Source organism: Bos indicus, chromosome 7, assembly GCF_029378745.1.
Source record: "Bos indicus isolate NIAB-ARS_2022 breed Sahiwal x Tharparkar chromosome 7, NIAB-ARS_B.indTharparkar_mat_pri_1.0, whole genome shotgun sequence".
Lineage (NCBI taxonomy): Eukaryota > Metazoa > Chordata > Mammalia > Artiodactyla > Bovidae > Bos > Bos indicus.
In genome coordinates this window covers 56557100-56581335 of record NC_091766.1, presented here as the reverse complement: position 1 = coordinate 56581335, position 24236 = coordinate 56557100, and the positions used below count along the sequence as shown (strand labels likewise).

At 40.1% G+C, this 24236-nt stretch overlaps 1 protein-coding gene across 5 annotated transcripts in view; it reads left to right on the top strand.

Annotated features, from left to right (window-relative positions):
• PRELID2 (PRELI domain containing 2) overlaps positions 1–24236 on the top strand; it is a 586088-nt gene that overhangs the window by 133365 nt on the left and 428487 nt on the right. For 2 of the 5 annotated variants that reach the window (XM_070793739.1, XM_019965169.2), the window contains one exon: positions 1–24236. This exon is cut by the window's left edge and continues 55745 nt beyond it. The exons of the other annotated variants lie outside the window; for them this stretch is intronic. The gene's annotated coding sequence lies outside the window, so the exon portion shown is untranslated. 5 annotated transcript variants of the gene reach the window in all.

Genomic DNA, 24236 nt, shown 5'->3' with positions numbered 1-24236 from the left:
CATTGTTGTATGGTAGAAACCAACACAATACTGTAAAGCAATTATCCTTCAATTAAAAACAAATTTTAAAAAACTAAAGAGTAGGTATTTAGGAAATACTAATGAGAAACATTTGGGATCTACTTGCTGCTGCTGCTAATTCGCTTCAGTCATATCTGACTCTGTGCGACCCCATAGACGGCAGCCCGCCAGGCTCTGCCATCCCTGGGATTCTCCACGCAAGAACACTGGAGTGGGTTGCCATTTCCTTCTCCAATGCATGAAAGTGAAAGGTGAAAGTGAAGTTGCTCAGTCGTGTCCGACTCTTAGCGACCCCATGGATTACAACTTACCAGGCTCCTCCGTCCATGGGATTTTCCAAGCAAGAGTACTGGAGTGGGGTGCCATTGCCTTCTCCATGAGATCTACTTAGGGCAGGGTAAATGCTTTCTTTGCTGGACTCAAAAATTAGGTCAGTTTTCTAAATAATTTGAGAAGATAACACATTAATAAACAGAAGAATAATAATTTTGTCAGCTGGTTTAATATTTAATTTAATAAATTAAGCATTTTCTCCCTGACCCAGGATCCAGTCTGGAATCACTCATTGAGTTCAGTTGTCTCATCTCTTGAGTTGCTTTACTTTAGAATAATTCCTCAGCCTTTTACTGACTTCCATGACATTGACATTTTTGCAGAGTCCTGACCAGATGTTTTTTGGAATGACTCAATTTGGGTTTGTCTGCTTGTTTCCTGACAATGTGCTTTTTAAGGCCATGCAGCCAACAAATGGCAGGGCTTAGACTGACCCTTTATCTTGTACACTTTCCTCTTAAAAGCTTCCGGGAAACATGGAGGTCAGACCCCAGAGGTCCATGCCCAGAAGAGCCTTGCTCACACAGCCAGGGTGTTAAATAACAGCAATACCAAAATGGTAATAACCAGAGAGAACACCTTCTCCCAGGTAAACCTTCCTTGGTTGTCATCTACCATCTCCAGGTTTGAGTGACAATTAAATCTGTAATTCTTTTATTACCTCTCTTTTTGTCTTCATCTCTCAATTTGTTCTGCTTTAATAGAGTGGTTGGGAAAAACATGAAGAAAATTAGACTAAATGGGGGTAAAATGCCATAAGACCATTATCAGTTCTGTTATGATGTATTTTTCAAAACTGTAGGACATTGAACAAAATGCACTAAAATTGAAAAAAAATTATTTGGAAGATTCTTTTAAAAAGCTGAAGAGTTGCTGCAGCTAATCTATAATTTACCCAAATGTTGAGTACATTATTACATTGGCATGCTAGAGTTAGCTCAATACACTTTTCTCAAAGCAATGGAGAAACAAAGGGGCAAGTAATTGGTGTTCTGAGCCCCTGTTCTGCTTCCCATTTCTTGAACTGAAACTCAAGGACATTTCAAAATTGGTCCAGATGTTAAAAAAATTTGTTTTTCAAACCAGCCCTAAATGACTCTGCCTTTTTACAGCTTTCTCAGCTCTAGATAAGCATTTCTTCTGTTCTTTCAAACGTGGGATTAGGAGGCTGTCATTAGGTGGGGCTGGGGGGGAAGACCCTACCCCCACTTAGAGCTTGAGGATGCAGACATGGTAGGGGTGGGCCATGAGGGGAAATATTTCACATCTTATGTGCTTTACTGATGAGAATGATACAGAGAGGTGGTTTTTACTTAGTTATAAACATTCATTCAAATTTTCTCATTACATACACCATGATAAGCCAGGCACTATTAGGTAGTAGATTTAGCAAATGAATAACTCAGACATGGTCCCTACCCTCAGGGTATTTATAATCTAACGTGGGTGAGGTAGGGGTGGGCTTGTTACAAAGGCCAAGCACAGAATGCTACTTGCGAGGGAGGTAGAGACTGTGGGTTTAAGTACGTAATTTGTTCTGTAGCAGATACTTCTTTTTCTTTCCCATTATGATTTATTACAGGATGTTGAATATAGTCCCCTGTACTATACAGTAGGACCTGGTTGTTTATCCTTTCTGTAAATAATAGTTTGCATCTGCTAATCCCAACCTCCTAATCCATCCTTTCTCCACTCCTCTTCCCCTTGGCAAACACAAGTCTGTTCTTTGTTCCTGTTTTGTAGATAAATTCGTGCCGTATTTTAGATTCCACATGTAAGTGATATCATATGGTATTTGTTTTTCTCTTTCTGACTTCACTTAGTATGATCATCTCTAGGTGCATCCATGTTGTTACAAATGCCATTGTTATTCTTTTTACGGCCATGTAACATTCCATTGATCCATTCCCCTGTCGACAGACATTTAGGTTGTTCTGTTGTCTTGGCTATTGTGAATAATGCTGCTATGAATGCTGGGGTGCATGCATCTTTTCAAATTAGAGTTTTCATCTTTTCCAGATATATCCCCAGGAGTAGGATTGCAGGATTATATGGTAGCTTTATTTTTAGTTTTTTGAGTAACCTCCATACTGTTCTTCATAATGGCTGCATCAATTTGCATTCCTACCAACAGAGTAGGAGGGTTCCGTTTTCTCCACACCCTCCAGCGTTTGTTATTTGTAACCTTTCATTTTTAATGTTTTTTTAAATTGACATGCAGTTGATTTACAATGTTGTGTTAATTTACTTGCTGTACAGCAATTTGGTGATGATCATTCCGACCTGGGTGAGGTGGTATCTCATTGTAGTTTTAATTTGCATTTTTCTAGTAATTAGCAATGTTGAACATCTTTTCATGTGCCTCTTGGCCATCTGTATGACTTTTTTGGAGAAATGTCTATTTAATTCTTCTCATTTTTTGATTGGGCTGTTTGCTTTTTTGTTACTGAGTTGTATGAACTGTTTGTGTATTTTGGAAATTAAGCCCTTGTCGGTCACATTGTTTGCAAATGTTTTCTCCTGGTTTGTAGGTTGTCTTTTTGTATAACATAGTTTACCCCATTTAATGGACATTAGAAACTCCAATACTTTGACCACCTGATGCGAACAGCTGCCTCATTAGAAAAGACTCTGATGCTGGGAAAGATTGAAGGCAGGAGGAAGGGATGATAGAGGATGAAATGGTTGGATGGCATCACTAACTCAATGGACATGAATATGAGCAAACTCTTGGAGATAGTGAAGGACAGTGAAGCCTGGTGTGCTGCAGTCCATGGGGTCGCCAAGAGTTGGATATGACTTAGTGACTGAACAGCAACAAGATGAAGGCATGTTAGAAACTCAGTGTTGCGTGTGGTAAGCACAGAATAAAGGCTGACCAAGGAGGAGAAGGAGCAGAAGGAGATGATGTAGAAGAATATGATGGGTGAATTATATTAGTTTTTTTTTTTTCTTCTTTTTCTACAACCTTCTTCTGACACAATGGCCCCTTTGAGTAAGGAGGAAGGAAAGAATCTTTTTTAGTAGGATAGCATGCAGGAGGTATGCCATGAAGAATGTATCTTGACCTTGTGAAAGTTCTGACTGATCAGCCCTAGACTAGACACAAAGCTGGAGATGGGCCTTCTTAGGCTTCCTCCATCTGGGCTGTATTAGCTCTTTCCATGGAAGTTTTCCTCTTTCTACTTATATGTCTTCCTCTTAGTCTTTGCTTTCAAATCTCTGTCTCCTGGGCTCTCCCTTTTCTTGCCCTGTGACTGTTGATTCCTGCCTCCCCTCACAAGGTAGTTTCCAAGGCTCTGGGCATTTGTCCAGGAACAGGCAGGGTATAGAAGCTCCTGTTGGTTGAAGACTGCTTTAACCTCCTGAAATCTCACCTTTCAGGAACACTGGATCCCACTGCCTAAAAACCTGACTTATCCCTGAGTAGAGGCAGTGATAATAAAACTCGGTGAATGATACAAATCACAACAGTAATACTAACCCGCTTGCACCAGTTCACTATGCTGATTTTGTACGATCAGCATCTATTCTTATTGGCCAGTGGTAAAGCAGCATCTTTTCTGATTGGTCAGCTCCCATGTTACACTGGTTGTTAGGGCTGAGCTGTATATCCTCTTAATTAATTTTTTGGAGCCTTAAAGCCTAATACTCCAGAGGGTGACTATATTTGGAGATGGGGCTTTAAAGAGGTGATTAAGTTAAAGTGAGGCCACTGGGGTGGGCTCTGTTCCAGTCTACCTGTTGTCCTACTAAGATGAGAAAATCTGGACACACAGAGACACAATAAGGATGTGCCCAGAGGAGAGCCCATGTGAGGACACAGCGAGGAGGAAGCCATCTGCAAGCCAAGGGCAGAGGCCCCAGGAGAAACCAACTTTACTGATGCCTCCAGAGCCACGAGAAAACATATTTCTGTGGTTTAAGCCACCCAGTCTGTGGCACTGTATGACAGCCCTAACGAACTCTCATACCAGTGTGATATATTTGGGACTATTATGTCTGGTAATAGCAAGAATTTTATTGATTAAAGTGCTTACTAAATTCTAGAGGCAACATGGATTACATTCTTTCATCTTGAGATACTGTCCTGGTATTCTTATTCCAATTTTGCAAACAAGGGAACTGAAATTTGGAATAAGAAATGACTTGCCTGAAGTCAAAGTCACAGAGCTAGAAAAAGGCAGGATTGGACTCAGATCTAAATCTTTCGAACACTAGTGCCAGGGTTCTTAACCATTATGCAATACTACCTAGAAATTTTGGTATTCTCTGCCTGTTCTCATTTCCCCAGTGTAAATAATGCCCTTTATTTTCTTTGTATGGCTCTCTGTTTCTATCCCTTGGAGCACTAGCTGCACTTTGTAATCATAAATTTAATTCTGTGAGCATTTTTTCCACTTTCCACCTCCTCCTCTAGTTCTAGAATGTAGCAATGTGCTTGTAATCCTGGAAGATGGGGTTGATTTTGGAACAGACTGCAAGGTTTTTCTGCCAGGTAGCAAGGCAGCCAGCCTTTGGCATATGGTGAAATGATCAACCTCAGTGGGCACTGGCAAGCAGCAGGAACTGCTGCTGGGCTCTTTAATTTATACCTTAATATTGCACCCATGTGGCCTCAGGAGTAGAGCGTGTCACTTAACCTTCCCACATGGCGTATGCCAGCATTTGCACTCCTCATGGCCCCTGTCGTGGAGAATGTCGCCTGGCCTTGTTTCTAGGACCTGTTTTTCCATTTTGTAAATGCACCTCAAGGCAGGAAGCTGTGACCCATCTGATGTGCTATTGATGTCTTTGCTTGCTTTTCCTGACTTCTACCCTGTTAACACATCTGGGTGAAGTGGCAGCTGCTTATTTTGGGAATAATGGAGTCTGAAAAACATGGAACCTGGTCTGTTTTACCAGATTGCATCTCCTCAGTGAAAAAGATCCCAGCAGATACTTGTTTTAGGGGGTCACACTGGTTAATCACCACTTCAGCCAATGTAATATGATGATGAGAGTTGTTGTTATTTTCCCAAGATATTTCCTCATTAGAGGTGGAAACACTTTGTAAATTTCCTCCCAGCCCCAACTAATAGAAAAATTCTGTATAGTTGCAAAGGGCTGAACTTCTTAAAGATATTATTTTTCTCTGTGTGGATTTTTATTTTTAGTTTCCTTTCTCCATTCCTCATTTTTTTTTTTTTTTACCATTCTTTCAGAGAGAATGAATAGTATTCTACATTTTTATATTCTAAACCCCACTCTTGCATAATTCTCTTGAATTCTTTGTTGGTCTCTTTTTTTTTTCCAAGTTATGGTTTTAAAAATAATCAAGAACTAATTTGTCTAATGAATATGCAATTACAGCAAGAGTCTTTTGAAGTTTTTGAGAACCTTCAGTCAGCATCTTTCTGGGATGTGGTGATGAATGTAGCATCCGTCACTTGGAAGCGCCCCTCACTTGGCACATGTAGGTACTGGTTTTGCACATTTCAAAGCTGGGCACAATGCAATCCTTTACTGTTTATTTATTATGTATACTTAGTAAGTGTGGTTGCTTTCTACCTAGCCTAGCTACTGGGGGTACTTCTGGGGTTGAAATGAAAAAACAAGTATTCTTGCCTGGGAAATCCCATGGACAGAGGAGCCTGGCAAGCTGCAGTACCTGGGATTGCAAAGGAGTCAGACACAATTTAGCAACTAAACAACAAATAGCAGTGATAATGGAATGTGTGAGAGAGAAAGGGGTGCAGTTTGCTTCTGCACTGCTCAGGCTCAGGCTAGAACCTACTATTACCTGTCATTTGTAGTGTGTTTATATCATGCAAGACATTTTACATATGTCTTAGTTTTCACTGAATCATAATACAGAGAACAAGGGATTATTATTGCTCTCTTATATAAGTGAGGAAAATAAGGCATGGGAACGGTTGAGAAAATTTCCAAAGATCACACAGGTAGTCAGTGGCAGAGCCTATGTCCTCAAACATTTATCACCAAGCATGTTTTCTGTCCTTGGCACTATGCTATGCCCTTTGGTAAGTCTGGAAATGAACTTAACCTAGATCCTGCTCTCAGAGTGTTCATCTTCTGGTAGAAGAGTGAAGACAAATAACTGTGATGTGTAGCTAAGAAAGCTCAGGAAACAGACAAGATCGACGGTCATGTCATAGAAGTAGAAGCAAAGGAAAGGGAGAGAAATTATATTTCAGTAGAGATAAGATTTATTTTCTGAGGGGGACAGATGCTCAGAAGTTTTTGCTCACAGCTCCCTGCTTCCTACCTACTGTGTACATTGTGTTTTTGAAAGTGGCCCCTGGATAGAATTTTTTAGTAATTGTTTTTGACCCGGGAAACCAGCTTCCTCCTGTGTTCCTTTTTTCCCAGTACCTGAATGAAGAAGCCAGCTGGGCTTTCTCCACTGCTGAAGCAGACAAAAACATCCCAACCCCAACTGTGGGATTCATTAGCCTCTGCTGTCAAATTGCTGTGATCACCAGCATGTGGAAGGCACAGTGCCTTCCCAGACCTAGTGGGGTGCAGACTGTCAGAGGCTCCCCCCCGCCCCGCCCCGCCCTGCACAAAAGCACACAGGGCCTGCTGTTGAGTGCTGGGACGTGACAGCTCATGATCTGTTGCTTTTGTGTGGGTTTGCTTTTGTTTGCTTAGTCAAGTAGAACAAAGTGATTTCTCCCATACTCAGTCTACGTTATATACATCCCCCACCCCTGCTCTGGTCCCTGTGAGTATCAATGCTCTGGTTACAGGTAGTAGAAATGCTCCAACTAGCTTAACCAAACAAAGGAGAATTTATTGTATGAATCTCAGGGACTAGATCCAAGGACTAGAAAAATCTTCTGGCACCAAGGCAGTTGCCCTCTTGGTAATGCTCTCTCTTCTTGTGCTTCTGGTTGCTTCTTCATATTTGTTTGTTTTTTCTCTGTCCTAACCAGTTGCCTCTTGTCATGTATTCATGCCAGGATGAGGCATTTCACAACTCTCAAATGTCTGTCTTTGCAGTTTGAGCTGCACAAGAAGCTCCAACTGTGCCCGGATTCTACTGCTGTGAGAGACAAGCTGAATTAATCTAGACTGGATCCAATCAGCTGTGGTGGTGGGGAGTCATGTCATGTGGATATGACTTCAGGCCCCGATCCTGACCCCAGCCTCAGAAGGGGGAGGGGGATGCATTTTGCAGAAAAAGGAGGAATCAAGGGACAGGCCATCCCATAGTAATTGCATCTATACCCAGACTTCTCAGGTGGTTTAATGGTAAAGAGTCTGCCTGCCGGTGCAGAAGGCATGGGTTTGATCACTGGGTTGGGAAGATCACCTGGAGTAGGAAATGGCAATCCACTCCAGTATTCTTGCCTGGAAAATTCCATGGACAGAGGAGGCTGGTGGGCTACAGTCCACTGGGGCACAAAAGAGTCTGCCTGGACGTAGTGTTTGAGCACACACGCATGTACAACTTGACATAATTTTATATTTTCTTAGGAATCCATGCAGAAGGCTAACGATCCATAACATGTCAGTATCTGCTGAAGTTCATTTCTTTTTTCTTTTTGGAATAAGTGGGCTCTACTCGGGCTGTGTAAATACTAGAATTGATGAAGCTATCCACAGAATTCTGGCAAAACCTTGCTACCGGGGAAGAAAGAAGATTGGGTTATTTTGAATTAATTAGGTCAGTTAGTGATACTCAAGTCTACAAGTAACTGGGAACCTAAAATTACCTTTGTACCACATGCCTCTCCTGAGGGAGTTCTCTTTGGTGTCCCAGGGTGAAAGTGATCTTTCTCTCTGGAATTTCCAAAGAAGTGTTTTACGCTTTTAGTTTACCGTACTTTCTTATACGTGCTTGTGTGCTCTTGTCTCTGGATGGACTGCTATTTGATGAAGATAGTATCTGTCTTGTTTTACTGTCTCTCACTGATGATAGTGCCTTGTACCTCGTGGATTTCTAAGTTGTATGTGCTAAATATGTGAATGAGTGATGTTTCATCTTCTCAAATACTACTTAATGTCAAAATGTTTCAGTTGCCTCAGATATGTTTTCTCAAAATTGCTTTGACTTCGGATCCTGATAAGGCCTATGTATTTTAATTTGATGGACAGGTCTCTTAAGTCTCTTTTGACCTACCAGTTTTCTCTTGGTTGTTGCCTTTGCAATTCTGGTCTGGTTATTTTTTGGTACTGTTTCCCACAGTCAGAATTTTGCTGATTTTATTCCTGCAGTGTCATTAAAAGCACTTTTCTTTCTTTTCTATTCTCTGCAAATCAGTAATCAGATTTAAAGGCTTAATAAGTTTAAGGTTTGGTGTTTTCAAGATCACCCCATAAATGATGATGTTTATTTTTATTAGGGGGCATGTGATGTCACGTTACTCTTTTTGTAATGGTGGTAGCCACTGCTGCCTATTGCCTAGAAGCATTATTTAATGAGGGAAGGCAGAATTGGTAATACTCTAATTTGAGGATTCCTTCTTCACTTATTAGTTGGGGTATCTCCTAATAAATAATTTGATTGCTTAGGAAAAACAGTTTAAATGCTTGACTCTTTCTTTTTTTGCCAGTTTCAAAATAAGTTGTTTCCTTGACTTCTGTATCAGTTAACTTAATCTGCTGTAACAAAATGCTGTACATTGGCTGGCTTAAACAACAGAAATTTATTTCCTCACAGTTCTGGAGGCTTGAAGTCCAAGATCAAGGTCTGACAGGGTTCAGATTCTTGTGAGAGTCTCCCCTTGGGTTGCAGATGGCACCTTCTGGTTGTATGCTCACATGACTGTTCTTGGATGCCTGGCATAGAGATAGATTGAGCTCTCTTCTTATAAAGGATGTCAGTCCTGCCAGATCAGGGCCCCACCTTTATGACCTCTTTTTATCTCCTAAAGACCCCGTCTCCAAATGCGGTAACACTGGGGCTTCAACAGAAGAATTTTGGAAGGACAGAAGCAGTCCATAACAACATCCTCCAAAAGTGACCAGTGTGCTGTTTTCTTTTCTGTTCCTTTAATGTTATCATGAACTGTTTGCTTAAGCAGATTTTATGTGGTTCAATCCATTGCAGTTATTACTTTTAGTCCTAATTCTTCCTGCCTTCTAGGAAATCTTAATTGGGATAAATTTAGATGGGAATAAGTTTTCATGTATCCGTTTTTGCATTTATCTGTGATTGCTATCTAACATTGGAGTAAAGTGAAAGTGAAGTTGCTCAGTCGTATCCGACTCTTTGTGACCCCATGGGTAGTAGCCTGCACCAGGCTCCTCTGTGCATGGGATTTTCTAGGCAAGAGTACTGGAGTGGGTTGCCATTTCCGTCTCCAGGGAATCTTCCTGACCCAGGGATCGAACCCAGGTCTCCCGCATTGTGGACAGACGCTTTACCATCCAAGCCACCAGGGAAGTTCCTTGGTGTAGGAAATGGCAACCCACTCCAGTATTCTTGTCTGGAAACTTCAATGGACAGAGGAGCCCAGTGGGCTATAGACCATGGGGTTGAAAAGAGTCAGAAACGACACAGCACATATGTACACATTCTTCTTCATATGTGTAGTACTTCATTGTGTGGACCTGCCATATTCATTCATCCAGTCAAGGGTTCAACAGACTTTTTCTATAAAGATACAATAGAAACATGTTTGTGCCTTCTCACTCCCACTCCTCTTTTTCCTTCTCTTCCTCCTCCTTGCAACTATTTAAAAGCGTAAAACCACAGTTAACTTGAAGGCTGTGTGAAAACAGGCCTGCAGATTTGGTCTGAGGGCTGTAGTTTGTGACTCTTGAGCTAGTTCTTAATTGATAGTTTTTTGGTTTGTCTACAGACTTTTACTGTACTAAATCATGGTGAAACTCATAGCCTTTTGTATACATCTTCTGCTACTTTTGCCATTGAATGGAGCTCTCGAAATGCTGAGCCAAAAGGTAAACACTGATGAATTTTGCTAGATACTGCCAATTTCTTTTCCATGGGTTCATTCCATTTTGTTCTTTGGTACCAGTATTGTATGAGAATGCTTATTTCTTCCAGCCTTGCTCAAAGAGGTTGAACTGTCAGATTTTTGTCACTTGGCATTGAGTGGTAAGTATAGTTTTAATTTGCATTTCTTTTATTATAAGAAAGATTAAGCTTCTTTTTGTAGGGGTTAAGAGTCACTTTTTTGGTGAACCGATTTTATATTTTTTGTCTGCTGCTGCTGCTAAGTTGCTTCAGTCGTGTCCAACTCTGTGTGACCCCATAGATGGCAGCCCATCAGGCTCCCCCGTCCCTGGGATTCTCCAGGCAAGAACACTGGAGTGGGTTGCCATTTCCTTCTCCAGTGCATGAAAGTGAAAAGTGAAAGTGAAGTCACTCAGTTGTGTCCGACTCTTAGCGACCCCATGGACTGCAGCCTGCCAGGCTCCTCCGTCCATGGGATTTTCCAGGCAAGAGTACTGGAGTGGGGTGCCACACCCTTGCAAAACGTGGCAACTGCTTTTCTCTGGTTTGTTATTTTTTGTTTTTAGTTATGAAGTTTTATATTTTTAAGTATAAAAATATTTATATTTTAAATTAGTTTGGGGTTAAATTTACCAAATTTTCCCTTTATTGTAACTGGATTTGGAGTCATAGAAAAGTATTTTCTACTTCTAAGTTTAGAGGAATTCATCCATGTTTTCTTTCATTACTTATATTCATTATTCTTATATATAAGTCTCTGACCCACTGAGAATTTATATTGGTGTATGGAGTGAGGAATTGGTCTAATTTTGTCTTTTTCCATATGACTCACCAGTTATTCCCATACAACTTATTAAGACATCCATCCTTTGCCTACTCATTTGAGATGCTGAATTTGAATTAATGAAAAAGTTCAATTATATAAATTCAATTATTAAATGCTAAATTTCCATATGTTACTAGGTCTAGTTCTGGGTTTTTTATTTGTTCCATTTGTCTTTTTGTCTATTCATGCACCAATAAAAGGTTTAAAAATGTTTTTGTATCAAACTCACCCCTCCTACTTCTTACAATTCTCCCTTTTTCATAGTTTTCCCAAATGAACTTTACAATCAACTTTATCTCCAAGAAAGTAAAAACCTGATGGCGTTTTATTTGAGCTCATTAAGCTAAAAATTAACTTTGGGAGGATTGACAACTTTATCAGGTTGGCTCTTCCTAGCTAAGAATAGGGAAAGTCTTTCTATTTGTTCAACTTTATTTTTGTGTTTTTCCAAAACATTCTCTAGTTTTCATCATGAGAATTTTGAAGTGTTATTATTACTATGTTAATAAGTGTCATTTTTGATCTTCAGTCAGTTCAGTCACTCAGTCGTGTCTGACTCTTTGCAACCCCATGGACTGCAGCACACCAGGCTTCCCTGTCCATCACCATCTCCCTGAGCTTGCTCAAACTTATGTCCACTGAATCAGTGGTGCCATTCAACCATCTCATCTTCTGTCGTCCCCTTCTCCTCTTGCCTTCAATCTCTCCCAGCATCAGGGTCTTTTCAAATGAGTCAGTTCTTCGAATCAGGTGGCCAAAGTATTAGAGCTTCAGCTTCAGCATCAGTGCTTCCAATGAATATTCAGGACTGATCTCCTTTAGAATGGACTGGTTGGATCTCCTTGCAGTCCAAGGGATTCTCAAGAGTCTTCTCCAACACCATAGTTTAAAAGCATCAATTCTTTGACACTCAGCTTTCTTTATGGTCCAACTCTCATATCCATACATGACTACTGGAAAAACCATGGCTTTGATTAGACATACCTTTGTTGGTAAAGTAATGTCTCTGCTTTTTAATATGCCATCTAGGTTTGTCATAGCTTTTCTTCCAAGGAACAAGTGTCTTTTAATTTCATGGCTGTAGTCACCATCCGCAGTGATTTTGGAGCCCAAGAAGATAAAGTCTCTCACTGTTTCTATTGTTTCCCCATCTATTTGCCATGAAGTTATGGGACCGGATGGCATGATCTTAGTTTTCTGAATGTCGAAATTTAAGCCAACTTTTTAATTTGGTACTATGGAATAAAATTTTGACCTCATCTCATGGAGGAAGGGGCTTCCCATGTGGCACAGTGGTAAAGAATCCTGCCAGTACAAGAGATGCAAGAGACATGGATTTGATCCCTGGATTGAGAGGATCCCCTGGAGTAGAAAATGACAACACTCAAGTATTCTTACCTGAATAATCCCAAGGACAGAGGAGCTTGGTGGGCTACAGTCTGTGGGGTTGCAAAGAGTTGGACATGCCTGAGAATGTATGCACACATGGAGTAAACTCATAACGTGTGTATTAAATGATGGAATGAAACCTGAAGGTATCAGAACAGCAAGCTGGTTCAGGATGGAAGATAAAGCATTGCTGGAGCTATCCTCAGAAATAGTGGGGTGTAGCCTATGGAGTCCTGTATTGGGTGCCTACCACACTGGGTGGGTGGAGATCTACTGAGCATGTGGCTGATTTAAATATATGTCTCTTTCCAAGTCTGTCTGGTGGACTTCAGAATCTCTGCACATTGCCTTCTTAAACTTAAATATTTCTCTCCTCTAAAGACTTGCTTCTGACATTGTGTGAGCTTTTCTGTGCTGTGTTTACCCCAGACCTCTATCTTCCTTATCTCTCACAGTATCAGTATGAGTGCTTGGTGTCGCAAACTAAAGAAATGACCCTGGTGAAGGATGCTTAATCTTGGGGTTCACAACTGTGTGGAGTACATATTCCAGAAAAGTTTTAGAATTCAAATAAAATTGGATGTCAGTGTGAAAATTTTTATGACCCAAAGCTGGAAGAAAAATTCTGCATATCAGTGGAAAGATCAAGATTCCTTTAAAGTTATGGAAATGATGGCTTTGGGTGATATTTTCCTTCCCTTTGTTTGTTTGTTTTTTAAAATCTTTTATTGCCCAGAGCATTTCTGTTTTGAGACGAGGTAAAAGTCAATTGGATTTTTACTTGTCCTTAATTTTTGGTGCCTTGAATGAATGAAATCAAGACTGGCTTTCTTGAGCAGCCTTTTTTTTCTTCTTCCACATTTTCTATTATATGAGAAATGTGAGAGAGAAGTAGCATTTTAATAAGAAATAAGCTCTCCTTTGAAGTAACTGTTCCTCCTGCCCCAACACAGGCTCTATGGGGAATTCTGAGCATTAGCTTCGAAAAAGCCATTCCTGATTCCCATTGGATAGTAGAAACCAATACAATATTATAAAGCAATTATCCTCCAATTAGAAATAAAATTTAAAAAGCCATTCCTTATGCCAAAGCTGCTCTTAGATTGGACTTGTTGAGACCTTTTTTTGTGAACTCCAGTATTAATAATGGGAGATGTTGATTCTGGAAATGGTGGAAGGATGATGTAATAGCCTAAAACCATGGCTTAGATTTATCCAAAATTTCTAAAGTGTGAGCACTCCCAATCTTTCCTCCTTCCTTTTGTTTTTAGATGATGATGATTTTACCCTTTCAGTATTTACCCCTTTTGTGTCATTCCAGACTGGCTTTTTGAATTCTGATAATACAATATTGAAGGAAATTAGGGATTGCAAAAAGTTGGACACGACTTAGCGACTAAACAACAATGATAAATGAAGGAAAGAAGGGTGAGTAGGGCCTGTTACAAGGTTGGATGACAAATATTTTGAAGAGTTTGATGAGTGAGCCATGGCAGAAGTTGTATAAAAAGGAAGTGGAGGGAAAAAAAGTGAAAATTTAAAAGAAGTTATTCCTGAGCTCATTGTATCTCACTCATGGTATTTGAGAATGCAAGTGAAAAATTTGAATTATTTAAAAATTATTGTTTTGATTCAGGGCTATAGTTCTTTGATTGCAATCATATTCTAAGACTAATCCTCAGAGGTGGTGCCATCATAAGGTTTAAACTTGTGTTTCTTATTATATTAACTTGATTTCTGATTTCAGTATAACATTTCTAGTACGGAGAAGAGGCTACACCTCACACATCAAATCTGATCAAGTGGTATAGTTTCTGGAGCTCTGTGTTGAGAAGGATTAAGAAACTGAGTGTGGGCTTTAGTGGTAAAGAACACTTGGGTTGATTAGTAATGTCTGCATGGGTGTGAGATACTGGTGAATGATTCACATACCATAGACTCTGCCACAAACTTTGGAAAACATTCTTCTTGACTTTTCTTGTGGTATAAAACTAACATGAGAAAGAAGAACTGCAGAACTCTTGTTTGCAACTGCTTTTTGTTGTTAGTGTGGGAGACCCAGGTTTGATCCCTGGGTCGGGAAGATCCCCTGGAAAAGGAAATGGCAACCCATTCCAGTGCCCTTGCCTGGAAAATCCTGTGGACTGAGGAGCCTGGTAGGCTACAGGCAATGGGGTCGCAAAGAGTCGGACACGACAGAACGACTTCACTTACCTTTTCCTTTTGTTGTTAAAACTGAGTGGTAGAATAATATTAAATTTAAATAGAACAAAATGGAGTGAGTTAATTCAACAGCAAAGGGGTTTCCCTTTAGCTTTATTGAGATATGATTGATGTCTAACATCATGTAAGTTTAAGGAGCTCTATGTATTGATTTAATACACTTACGTATTGCAATCTGATTACAGTCATAGCATTAGCTAACACCTGCATAACACTTCATAATTACCATTTTTTTTTTGCGTGAGAATGTTTAAGATCTACTCTCTTAGCAGCCTTCAAGTATAGAACACAGTATTATTATTATCTCTATGCTCTACATTAGATCTCCAGGACACATTCTTCTCATAGTAGAAAGTTTGTATCCTTTGATAAACATCTCCTTATTTCCATGTCCCCCAGCCCATGCAAACCACCGTTCGAATCTCTCTCTTTATGTTTAGTTTTTTTTTTTTTTGGATCCCTTACATAAGAGATTGTTGTTGTTTAGTTGCTAAGTTGTGTCTACCTCTTTTGCAACTCCATGAACTGTAGCCTGCCAGGCTCCTCTGTCCATGGGAATTCCCAGGTAAGAATAATGGAGTGTGTTGGCATTTTCTTCTCCAAGGGATCTTCCCAACCAGGGATTGAACCCATGTCTCCTGCACTGCAGACAAATTCTTTATCACTGAGCCACTTGGGAAGCCTGTTATGTAAGGGACATCCTATATATAGCATTTGTTTTTCTCCATCTAATGTATTTCACTAACATAGCAGAGATTTTAGTGGAAGGAATCTAATCTATGACTGGATTCTGCAAAACAGAATTGACCTTGGTTTCACTACTCTGTTGGACCTATAAGTTCCACTGGAGATCAACATAGACTGAGTTCAAAAAGTCAGGCACTTTGTTGTATGAATTCTTTATACTAAGTATGTCAACTACCTGGAATCCCTACAGCAATAGTTCTTAACCCCTTAACCTTAAGTCAGCCCATCATTTTATTAAAGAGTTTGGCTCTTTGTAGAAGCAACATTTCTGAGAAGAACATTTCTATAGTTACAGGAATTTGGTTTATTAATAATAGTTTCCATTTCTGGGCTAAACGCTTTACATATACTAACTTATCAAATATCTAAAACTCTTCAGACATTAATATCATTATCCCCATTTTTTTTGCTGAGATTACTGATGCTGAAAGAGATTATATAGCCAACTCAGGTACAAATTTAATATGTGAAGATCTCTCTGCTGTATATTACAGAACTTGAGCTGGTAATCATACACCGTACTGCTAATTTGTTTACTTATTTGCCTATTTAGTATCTATGGTACATTTTAAAACCTTGAGAAAGTTATACTTGTTTTCTAGACCAAGCCCATGAGATCAGGGCACACTGTGCATTTATTACAAAGTGCTGAGCCCAACTCCATGGAATTTGTGGAGCTGAAGGAAATAGAAGTTGGGAGTCAAGAGATAATGGAACTCTGTATGAATCTGCTTAAGTGGAGCGTTAGAAAAGAGGTTAAGAGAACAGAGTGGAACTCTTGGTTTCTCTAATTTGTTTTTTAGTTCAACCAGTATTTCCTGAGTCCTGCCATATGCCATGTAGTGTGATAGAAACCAGGGCTACAAATCAGCAAGCACAGAATCAATCCCCTTTTCATGGAACTTATGGGCTTCCCTGGTGGCTCAGGGGTTAAAGCGTCTGCCTGCAATGTGGGAGACCCGGGTTCAATCCCTGGGTCAGGAAGATCCCCTGGAGAAGGAAATGGCAACCCACTCCAGTACTCTTGCCTGGAGAATCCCATGGAGGGAGGAGCCTGGTAGGCTACAGTCCATGAGGTCTTAAAGAGCCGGACACGACTGAGCTACTTCACTTTCACTTTCATAGGCTGCTAGAGATAGAATGTTTTTGTCCCCACCCAAATTCATATGTTGAAACCTAAACCCCAGTATAATGGTATTAGGAGGTATGGTCTTTGGGAGGTGATTAGATAGATCATGGAGTGGAACCTGCACAAATGGAGCTAGTGCTCTTACAAGAGAGATTCTAGAGAGCATTCTTGCCTCTTAGATTTAGACTGAAGTCTAAACTTCTATTTGCAGATAAAAATATTGAAACCAATAAACTGTGTAAAATTGGGAAGGCTAATTTGCACCTTAGAGTCACCTTATCTATCATATGGATAAGTCATACTTGCTGTATTGAAATATATTTGTGAAGAATTTATTCACTTCATATGCTTAGCCTGTGTGCATGCAAAGTCACTTCAATTGTGTCTGACTTTGTGACACCATGGTCTGTAACCCACCAGGCTCCACAGTCTATGGGATTCTCCAGGCAAAAATACTGGAGTGGTTTCCATGCTCTCCTCCACGGGATCTTCCTGATCCAGGGATTGAATCTGCATCTCCTATGTCTCCCTTCATTGGCAGGAGGGTTCTTTACAACTAGTGTTATGTAAGAAGCTTCCATGCTCAGCCCAGTGCCTAACAAATAATTGCTCAAAACAAAGATCATGGAATCTAGTCCCATCACTTCATGGCAAATAGATGGAGAAACAGTGGCAGACTTTATTTTTGGGGGCTCCAAAATCACTGCAGATGGTGACTGCAGCCATGAAATTAAAAGACGCTTACTCCTTGGGAGCAAAGTTATGGTCAACCTAGATGGCATATTAAAAAGCAGAGAAATTACTTTGCCAACAAAGGTCCATCTAGTCAAGGCTATGGTTTTTCCAGTAGTCATGTTTGGATGTGAGAGTTGGACAATAAAGAAAGCTGAGTGCTGAAGGATTGATGCTTTTGATGTGGTGTTGGAGAAGACTCTTGAGAGTCCCTTGGACTGCAAGGAGAGCCAACCAGTCCATCCTAAAGGAGATCAGTCTTGAATATTCATTGGAAGGACTGATGTTGAAGCTGCAACTCCAATACTTTGGCCACCTGATGCGAAGAACTGACTCATTTGAAAAGAGCCTGATGTTGGGAAAGATTGAAGGCAGGAGGAGAAGGGGATGACAGAGAATGAGATGGTTAGATGGCATCACCGACTCAATGGGCATGAGTTTGAGTAGGCTCTGGGAGTTGGTGATGGACAGGGAGGCCTGGCGTGCTGCAGTCCATGGGGTTACAAAGAGTCGGACACAAATGAGTGACTGAAGTGAACTGAACTGAGGTTGTTGCTATGGAGATGCATAATAATCCTTTTTCACATTTGAGTCAATGAGGATAGACTCTATGGCCCCATGTCTACAGGTTATATACTAGCCAAGTGGGAACAAATAAATAGCTATACTTTCTTTTTCTACCCAGGTTTATTTTGATTCTTGGGGTTTTGTCAGGCCCTGTAAGTGTACCCTAGACTTCTTGGATACCCTTCTTTTTTTGCAACCTTAATGCTCCATTTAATATAATCATTGAGATTAATCGTAAAGATGATTCCATCTGGTCAATAGATTGTAAGGAAACACCAGCTGAATAGTTACTGAAGCCAAAAATCTTTCCTCTGGCTGTGGCCTCCCTTTCTTTTGTTGAAGGAGTTCACACACGTTATAACCAGTATGTGGGGATTGTTTTGGCAATACCTATTCATTGACTCTGTCACTGGGGAACACTGAATCAACTCTGATATTTCTTGAGTGTGCAGATCAATAGCCTAGTTCTTCTTTCTCGAAAGCCTAATAAGACTTTAGGACTACCAGCAGCATTTCATGAGCTAGGTTGACACTCCCAAAATGAATTGGATAATTGAAAGCCAGAACTTAGTTTTGAGCATTAAGCCTGAAGTATTGTTTTTTCTTTCCTCTTTGTCTCTATCTCAATTCACTGGGTGATTTCTAGAATTGTGCCTTCCTTTGAGATGTTCCTCAAGGCCATTCCAACTCACTGGCCGGAGTTAGAGGCTAAGTTTATCTATAATTAGCATACTTGTATATGCTAATACAATTAGCATACTGTGTACTCACATTTGAGTACAAGGTATGGTGCTAGGGGATTTATAGGGTAATATCTTCACAGAATACGTGAAAATCTAGGATCAGACAGATGAAATAATTTGTTCAAGTCACTAGTTAGTAGGTGGTGGAGATAGTTTGAACCTGGCTTTCCTCACTCCAAAACCACTTTACTGGAGAAGCAGTTAGTCCATGGTCAAAAGCACAAACTGCAGGGTCAGGTGCCCGTGTCCAATTGATGGCTTTAACACTTACTGACTATGAAATCCCGGCAGACTACTTAACTTCATTGTGCCTTAGTTTTCTCACCTGTATAATGGGAATCATATTAGTACCTATGTCAAAGGCTGGTTATAAGGATTAAATGGGTAAATATATATGAAATACCCAGGATAATGTCTGGCATAAAGTAAGTGCTATATGTGTTTGTTAAATATATAAATATCATGTGTGTCTCAGCATTAGATAAATGTGTCTGAATTGCCATATTTCTACTTTGCAATCAATGTCATGTGGGTTTCATAATGGATGTAAAAGTACTTTTGAGCCAGTTGCTTTTTCTTGATCATTGAACCAGAGTATGACAGGTTCGAATTTGAATAGAGAAATTAAAAACTGTAAAGCCAGTGCATTTCTTATTATATATCAGGTACAGAATGGTATACTTTTGGGAGTTACAGAGAAAGAAAAACTCACTAAAAGTATTAACACTAAGGTTAATATTCACACAAGCTTCTTAGACTTTTCAGGGATTACCCATGAGTGATTAGGGATTTTCTTTGCATATTGAGACTTAAAAATCAAATATGATTTCAAATAAAAGTCCAGGGACAATGCACATATATCTGTATTCACTAGAGATTTCTCATTTCCTTTTTTGTCTCTTGCCATTAACAAAAGCTTCTCTTTTCTTAATCATTTTAATTCCCTTATCTTTTGTTGTTACAATAAGATATTTTAAATATTTTAAATTGGTCACATATAAGCCATTTTTAAATGGCTGCATCACTTCTGAAACAGTATGCTATAAATAAGCACAAAAACCAGAATAAATTTCATTAGCAAGTAAACATAATGTGTATCACAGAACACTTCACATAAATTCCCTTCTGTACTTGTCAAGCAAGGACTCTAGAAATGCTTGTCTCTGCAAGCTGCACCAAGACTCATAAATTGCTTCACAGGATGAGGCAATATTCAGTAAACACAGACAATTAATAACCACGTTCCCAAGAGAGTGAAATGGAGCTCCCATACACTTTCAAAGAGTTAAGGAAAAGTGCTTGTCCTTATACTGTCCTTGAAAGCTCCACCACTGACCACCGTGAAGAGGTGCAATGGGCTCAGTTTGATTGGGGAAAAGAGATATATAAGCTCCAAATTCATCATTTCAAGTGTGTGTGTGTGAGTGGTGTATTTTCCCTTCTTGGGATAGACGTTTCATTTTTCTGGAAATCACACCTCTATTTTCCTTTGATGAACCCAGTCTTCCCCACTTGTAGTCCATAAGGTTTGGGTGGAGTTGGTTCACTCCATCTAACTCAAACCTGGACAGTCAGCAAATTCTGTACCCTTGCCCACAATGCATGGTCCAGAGCTGGACAGATGATCTAAGACAGGCCAATAAAACTCAATTCTGGGCCTTCTCTTGGAACTATTAGGGGAGAAAACTCCCTGTTGATTCTCCAACTGCTTGAAATTGAGGCAGCTCAAAGAGGAAAAAATGCCTGGAAATGAAGGAATCATCTGTAAAGATATCACCGAGCATCTTAATCCGGTCCTGTCAGAAGACTCTGTCTCCAAACTTTTCATTAATGAATTGAGCTTCCCTGGCAGTGCAATGGTAAAGAATCTGCCTTCCAATGTAGGAGATGTGAGAGACATGGGTTTAATCCCTGGATCAGGAAGATCCCCTGGAGTAGGAAACGTCAAACCACTTCAGTATTCTTGCCTGGAAAATTCCATGTACAGAGAAACCAGGTTGCCTACAGTCCACAGTGTCACCAAGAGTTGGACATGACTGAACACACACTCACAGGAATAGTAGTACATTCCTCATTTAAAGCTATTAATTTGGTATTTTTGTCATTTATTAAGCCCGTTTGAATTGGTTTCTATCACTTGCAATGAAAGAGTACTCATTGATAAGACTATGATATAAAAAGGACCATCATAGTCATATGAAGAAAAGGTCTTGGGCATCCTGGAGGAAGAGACTAAGGAGTGATGTTTGAATTGAGCTTTGAAGAATATGTAATATTGCAAAAGGGGAGGATGTAGGAGAAACCATTTCAGAGAAAAAGAGTAACACGAGCCAGAGAAAGGACATCTCAAGGAATGTGAGAAGTTATTGTGGTGAGGAGTGATGAGAGATGGGCTGGAGCTCGACTGCCTAGTGAGTTATACACTGTGCTGAGACCTTGGACCATGGAACTCATAGGAGGAATGAGGTGTTAGGTGGGGATTACTGATTGTTGTGGCAGGACTGGGGGTGTGCACTGGTGTGTGGAGACCTGTAGGCAGGAAAGATGATTTGGAGACTATGACAACAGCTCAGGAAAGAAAGAAAATAGTCCCAGCTAAAGTCAGTAAATACATGGCATAATGCTGTCCTTTCCAAATCCCCTGTGTAAGGCAGACATTGCTAATTGGCCACCTCCCCCTTCCCAATTTAGTGTTCTCAGCACAATGTCACAGACAGTCATCCCAATCATTTATTGATACTGCCATTCAGTTAGAAACCTACATGCTATTCCAGACCATCTGGCAGGCGTAGTTGATATGGATGCTGTAATGAGATTGGAATTCTCTTGGGTTGACTCTTGCTTTAGGTTCTTTGGGTTGTATCATAGAACTAGAACTAGAATTCTTCTTCCTTGGCTTGTAAAAGTAAATGGAGGAGTGTTTGTCCAGGAGGAAAAATATTTGGAGTGAATTCTAGCCTTTAAGGGAGGCTGCAACTGCAACTTTTCTTCTCTCAATGCAGACAACAGTTCTGGCCTAGCAACCAAAACAAAGTTGATGGTCTCCATGGGGGCCACTGTCTGTCTCCAGCTAGTCTTAATGGGATGTGAAGCGTGTGCATTTCCTTGAGGTCACAGCTTTAAATCTGACCTGTGGCCAAAAGAACCACTGTCTGACAGCTCCCTGGCAGGCACTGTGAAATGAGTTATGGGTCTCTGCACCATTTTTAGTAGCGTGAGTCCACTTGAGCAAAGCCGTTCTGGAGTTACTGTCGGAGAGGGAGTGCTCAACTGAAAGGCCAAGGAATAAATGGAGACAGAGCTGCTCCATCCACTCGTCAAAGAGATTTTCTCACAGCTACCTCCAGGCCCAGTGGGTTAAAGGCCACAGTGAGAGTATTCACTGGAGAAAGGACCGTGCCAGGCAGTGGAGGGGGGCTCTTCTTTCTTTGGCTCAAAGACATAAGTTCACAAAGCAGAAACCTGAATGGTTTTGTAGTTAAGAGAAATGGCCTGCCCACCAGGTCGCAGAGAGGATCTGATCTATCAGGTAAGGATCTTTATACTCACACTCTTTACATTCTAATGACAGAAGAGAAATTGCTCATTTTGACAGAATTAGAGGCCACATAAGAAGGAATCTGGATCTTAGGTGCAAAGGTTTGAACTTTTGGGAGGCTTCCTTCATTCTGCTTCTTAGGATAGGCTCGTTGTTGCTGGTCATGTGGACAGGAGAATACACAATTATTTTGAAGAATCCAGTATTTTTCAATAAAGAACAGTGGATCCAAAGCAGAGGAATGGTTGGGGATTTCAAAAAGCCAACAGTATCTGTGTTTTCAGAAATTCAAAGGAAACCTCTGTGTAATATATATAAAAAGAATTACCATTTATCAAGCAAGAGCAGCAGACCAGCACTCTCTATGTATGACCTCATTTACTGCATTCCTTAGCTGTGAGAAGTACTTACCACTATTTCCTTAATTTTACAAATGAATTAACTGAGAGTTTAAAGAAATAACATAACTAGGCTACCCTCTTGAAGTGATGAAGGCTGGATTTAATCAAACATCTCTCTGCTGTTTCACTCTACTTTATAATCTTGGGATAGAAAATAGCTGGAGTTGGAACAGATATACCTAACCAGGATGAAATGGAATGATATAAGTACCTAAAAAGACTGGGTACTAGGCACTCTGCTGAGCACATTACAGGCATTCCCTTAATGAATTCTCTGAATAAGAGTATGCATTGCTATTACTATTATTTACCCCTTCTACTTGGAGAAGGCAATGGCAACCCATTCCAGTGTTCTTGCCTGGAGAATCCCAGGGACAGGGGAGCCTGGTGGGCTGCCGTCTTTGGGGTCGCATAGAGTTGGACACGACTGAAGTGACGTAGCAGCAGCAGCAGCAACCTCTTCTACAGATGAGGAAATTTAGAGACTCTAGTAACTTTCCAAGGCCTCTCAGATAATAAGTGATGGAGCTGGGGTTAGAATTCCCATCCACTTTACTCCAAAGTGTATATTCTGTTTTTTTTTTAATTGAAGTTTAATTGATTTACAAATTGTGTTAGTTTTTGGTATAAAGCAAGTGATTCGATTTTATGTACACACACACACACACACACACACACACACACACACACATTGGTTTTTAAATTTTTTCTTTCCACTATGGTTTATCATAGGATATCAAATATAGTTTCCTGCACTATATAAGGACCTTGTTGTTTATCCATTCTATATATAATAACTTACATCTGCTAACTCCAACCTCTCAACCTGTGGCTCCCCCAACACCCTCCCTTTTGGCAAGGTCAAATCTGTTTTCTGTCTCCATGAGTCTGTTTCAATTTCTATAATTAGCTTCATTTGTGTCATATTTTAGATTCCATATATCAGTTCAGTTCAGTCACTCAGTCGTGTCAGACTCTTTGCAACCCCATGGACTGTAGCATGCCAGGCCTCCCTGTCCATCACCAACTCCTGGAGCCTACTCAAACTCATGTCCATTAAGTCAGTGATGCCATCCAACCATCTCATCCTCTGTCATCCCCTTCAATCTTTCCCAGCATCAGGGTCTTTTCAAATGAGTCAGCTCTTCGCATCAGGTGGCCAAAGTATTAGAGTTGCAGCTTCATCATCAGTCCTTTCAATGAATATTCAGGACTGATTTCCTTTAGGATGGACCGGTTGGATCTCCTTGCAAGGAGATTCCACGTATATGTATATTCTTTTTTCAGCTTCTTTTCCATTATAGTTTATGACAAAATATTGAATATAGTTCCCTGTGCTGTACAATAGGACCTTGTTTATTTTATATGGAGTATTTTGTATCTCAAAGCACATACTCTTAACTACTGATGCTGATGTGGTACAGAGACCTATTAATAGATACACATGAGATTATCTTAGGGGGCATATAAACAAATACCTTAAAAGTAGTTACTTCTTAACTAAATTAATGCACAGGAGACTACCTTTTCCAGTGGCAGGGATATAGTATTCCTATTTTTTATGGATTTATTTAAATTAAAAAGTGAGTTGACTTAAATAAAATGTTACGTGAATAATAAAGTGGCACATGGAGGTGGTAAAAAAATGGGCAAGGTGGT